Source organism: Theropithecus gelada, chromosome 16 (assembly GCF_003255815.1).
Source record: "Theropithecus gelada isolate Dixy chromosome 16, Tgel_1.0, whole genome shotgun sequence".
Classification (NCBI taxonomy): domain Eukaryota; kingdom Metazoa; phylum Chordata; class Mammalia; order Primates; family Cercopithecidae; genus Theropithecus; species Theropithecus gelada.
This window is the reverse complement of record NC_037684.1, coordinates 2,010,782-2,014,976: the sequence shown is the minus strand read 5'-3', so window position 1 is coordinate 2,014,976 and position 4,195 is coordinate 2,010,782.

The following is a 4,195-nucleotide window of genomic DNA, read 5'->3' as shown; positions in this document are numbered from 1 at the left end:
AAAGCCAGGTTCTCAGCTGAGACTTTATGTGAGAGCCTGGGTGGGGTGGCCCTGCCCTGCCCACAGAGATGCCCTAGGAATTTCCAGTCTAAGATTGACAGCAGCCAAGGCCTGGAGCAAGCCCTCCTCCTCCTTCTTCCAGGTATCGAGGACCATCAAAGTCCCTGGTCCTGACTATGTCTTGTGTGACACTGATCCGCCGATTTAACCTCTCAGAATAGCCACTTCCTCATTCTGCAGTAATATCTTGCTATTGCGAGGCTTAAATTAGACAACTTATATACGTTGAGCTTTGATGCGTGGCAGGTGTACAATGAAGGTTAGTTTCTTTCAGGTTCTTCCTAGTCCCCTCGTCCCCCAGCAAAGATTGTTTCTTATTTTGGAAACATACTAGATCTCTCATCCATCCATCCATCCATCCATCCATCCACCCACCAAGCAAGTATTTAGCACCAATTATGTATTCAGCCCTGTGCTCAGTGCTAAAGATACAGAGATTAAAATGCTGCTGCTGCTGCTGCTGCTGGTGCTGGTGGTAAAAACTGACATTTGCTCAGCACTTAGTACAAGGCAGTTACTGTACTGCATGAACTCGGTAACTACACCATGGGTTAGGTGTTACTATTCCATTTAACAGATGGGGGAACTGAGGACATGGAGCCAGCCAGAATTCACACATGCATTATGGGTACCCTGAGGGAGGTCCAAACCAGGGCAGAAGTTCTGGATGAAGGGCACCAGGCAAGGGCTCCTGGAAGAGATGGCATCCGAGTGAAGGCTTAAGAGCTCAGTCTTATTTGGCATGAGGTGATAGGGGAAGGAGCACAAGGAGAGGGAAGAGTGAACGAAGGCCTGGAGGGTGATGTGTGCATGTGCGTGCACGCGCGCGCGTGTGTGTGTATGTGTGTGTTGAACAGAACAGGTTGTAGTTTGGAAGAAATTATGGGTCTTAATCTCTGGCCAGACCCTCAGTCTCTTGGTACCCTCACCCCTCCTCACCCTGACTGCACACAGTTGAAGGTCAATGCATGTTTCTGAGGTTATCAGAGTGTGATGATCTGTGTGGTCAGGATAAGGAGGCGCGGTATCAGGAGAATGTTTCAGGCGGCGAACACAGTCTGGGAAGAGATGCAGAAGTGTGGGGATGTTTAGAGAACAGAAGGTTCTGCGTGGTTGGAATGTGGGTTTGCGGGGGACAGGATTAAGAGCTGATAACTATAGTTCTAGGTGTACTAGAGCATGGCCTGGGCTGTTATGCCACCGAGACACTCCTGGAGCCAGTGGAGCTTTTATGAGAAAGGCCCTGGTGCTTTCTGCAGGGCGGTCCTAGAGGTCACAGGGACCCAGGTTGAGGGCTCCTGGAGCGAGGCCAGGCTGGGTGGGATGCTACAGTAACACAGGACAGGCTAGCCACCCCAGTCCCCCTTCAGGCCTGGCTCCTTCACTGCCACACAGTGGCCTGCCACCTGCTCAGGACAAAGTAAGCAAGAGCCAGGAAGGACAGGGAGAGACAAACGGTTTCAGACACTCAGGACAATGCCCCGATTTTATCTCACCTTGGAGGAAGTGTCTCCCATGGCCTGAGGCTCTTAAGGAGCCAGAAGAAAAACAAGGCCAGCTTCACCCTCAGGAAAAACATTCACCGGGTGTAAAATCTGCATCCGGGTTTTATCTAACTCTCCACACCAATCCTGTGATGTAGGCTCAGGGCAGTGAGGTTACTTGTCTAGAGTCACACACCTTGTGAGAAACACAGAGAATGCAGATTTGCTTCCAGGAAGGCTGTGCCCTTGGCTCAGCCCTCCATTCTCTGGCCTCCTTTGATGGAGCTGGAACAAAATTCAGTGTTTCCAAGTGGGATGGCTACTATTTTACTGAGACCCTCTGACTTCCCCCTACAGCCCTCTTCTAAGACATAGGCTTTCGGGACCTTCTTTGATTCTTTTTTTTTGACCAGTGTTGGGGGGCTATTGCATCACCAGCAGCCAGGCCCCATCAGTGATGAATTCATCTCAAAGCAGTGTCCCAGGGCCAGCGGGAAGCTGCCAGCTGTCATATTCATTACAAAAGCTTCCCCTTTGCCTGGCAGTCACATCTAGGGCCCCACACTGCCAGGTCTTATTCAATATTCTGGTTTGCCCCATCCCCTTCTCCTTTAACTAATGGAGCAGGTAACTGTGGTTTTTTTCTGTGGCTCCTAATGAACTGTGAGTAACATATGGTAGTTGCCTGGCTGGCTTCTTCAGTCTTTGTTGGGGCCTTCCCTGTGACGGGTCTCTGTACTATCTCAGGAAGGCGTCACCACCAGGAAACACCTACCCTGCACTTTGTCCATTGCCTCTCCTGGACAGGGCCATCAGAGATTGGCTGCAAGTCCTTCGGGGAGAGGAAATGGTCTCTGGCTTACAAGAGGCAGCTTGTCCTCAGAAGCAGGTGGCTGATAAGCCGGAGATAGAGCTGGGGCTGGGTCACAAAGGTGGCTTTTAGGAAGTTTATATCTGAACATGTGAGGCAGGCTTTAAGACAGGGGCTCTTGAGGCAACCCAGCATTGTGCAGGCTGGGCCTGGGGCCCACAGTGGCACAACTCCAGGGATCCTAGAAAGGCGGGATGGCTGGACATATGAGGGAGCATCAGGAATTTTTTTTTTTTTTTTTTTTTTTTTTTTGAGACGGAGTCTCGCTCTGTCGCCCAGGCTGGAGTGCAGTGGTGCAATCTCGGTTCACTGCAAGCTCCGCCTCTCGGTTTACTTACGCCATTCTCCTGCCTCAGCTTCTCAAGTAGCTGGGACTACAGGCGGCAGCCACCAAGCCCGGCTAATTTTTTGTATTTTTAGTAGAGACAGGTTGTCACCATGTTACCCAGGATGGTCTCGATCTCCTGAACTCGTGATCCGCCCGCCTCGGCCTCCCAAAGTGCTGAGATTACAGGCGTGAGGCGCCGCACCCAGCCAGGAATGATTTCTAAGACCTGAGACCGCCCAACCTAGAGGAGAGAAGATAGGGTATGGGCGGTGACAGTCATCAAATCCTTGATTGAGGAAGAAGAGATGTTCTTAAGGATCATCTTAAGAACATCTTAAGAGAGGATCACAGGATAGCGGGCTAGGGAGGCGCGTGGGGCTGTTTTCAAGAAGACCACTCTCCCTTGAAAAGAAGCGCCCTCCTGGGTGGCTGGCACACCCTGAGTCAGTAGGGAGGGGTGGACTCGGGGTTGGGCATCGTATTTACAGCTCTGAGGATCCGGGACCCCAAATCTGACTCCAGGTGCTCTGACCGTTCCCTTCATCTTCCATAGTCTCTCCAAATGGGTCCACAGTTTTTTTTTGTTTTGTTTTGTTTTGTTTTGTTTTGTTTTTGAGACAGAGTCTTGCTCTGTGCCCCAGGCTGAAGTGCAGTGGCGCGATCTCTGCTTACTGTGACCTCTGCCTCCTGGGTTCAAGCGATTCTCCTGCCTCAGCCTCCTGAGTAGCTGGGATTACAGACACGTGCCACCATGCCCAGCTAATTTTTTTGTATTTTTAGTAGAGATGGGGTTTCACCGTGTTAGCCAAGACGGTCTCAATCTCCTGACCTCGTGATCTGCCCGTCTCAGTCTCCCAAAGTGCTGGGATTACAAGCGGGAACCACCGTGCCCGGCCACAAAATTTGTTTTATACGTGTTCAAATCCACCCCCCTCTGCAACTTGCGAGGTGCTCAAAAGGTGCCTAAATGTCCCTATAAGATCCAGTTCTCTCTTTCCTCTTCCACCTCAGCCCTCACCACTCCTGCCTGCAGTCAACAATATGCCAGACTCAATTGTTTTCAGATCCTCATTTGGGTCCTGCACTTTGGAAAATCTCCAGGCAGTTCCCATGCTCTTGCTTCTTGTAAGCATATTGTCCCTGACTCCTCCTCCTTACTCTACTGGTTCAGTCTTGTTTACCTTTCAAGCCCTAAGACCGAACTTTCTTTGTGAACTCTCATCACAGACAGGATCAGGTCCCCTGCAAAGTGCCCTGGATATCACAGCACATGTCACGCTGCATTGCATTCTCCTGATAACCCATCTTTGTCCCCCAGCAAGACTACAGGCTCCCTCCAGGCACAGACTGTCTGTATGGACGTGGCACAGAGCTGGTACTCAACAAGCACATGTTGAAAGAATGGATGGATGGGTGGATGGGATGCCCATAAGATAATTTGTAAGGTTTATG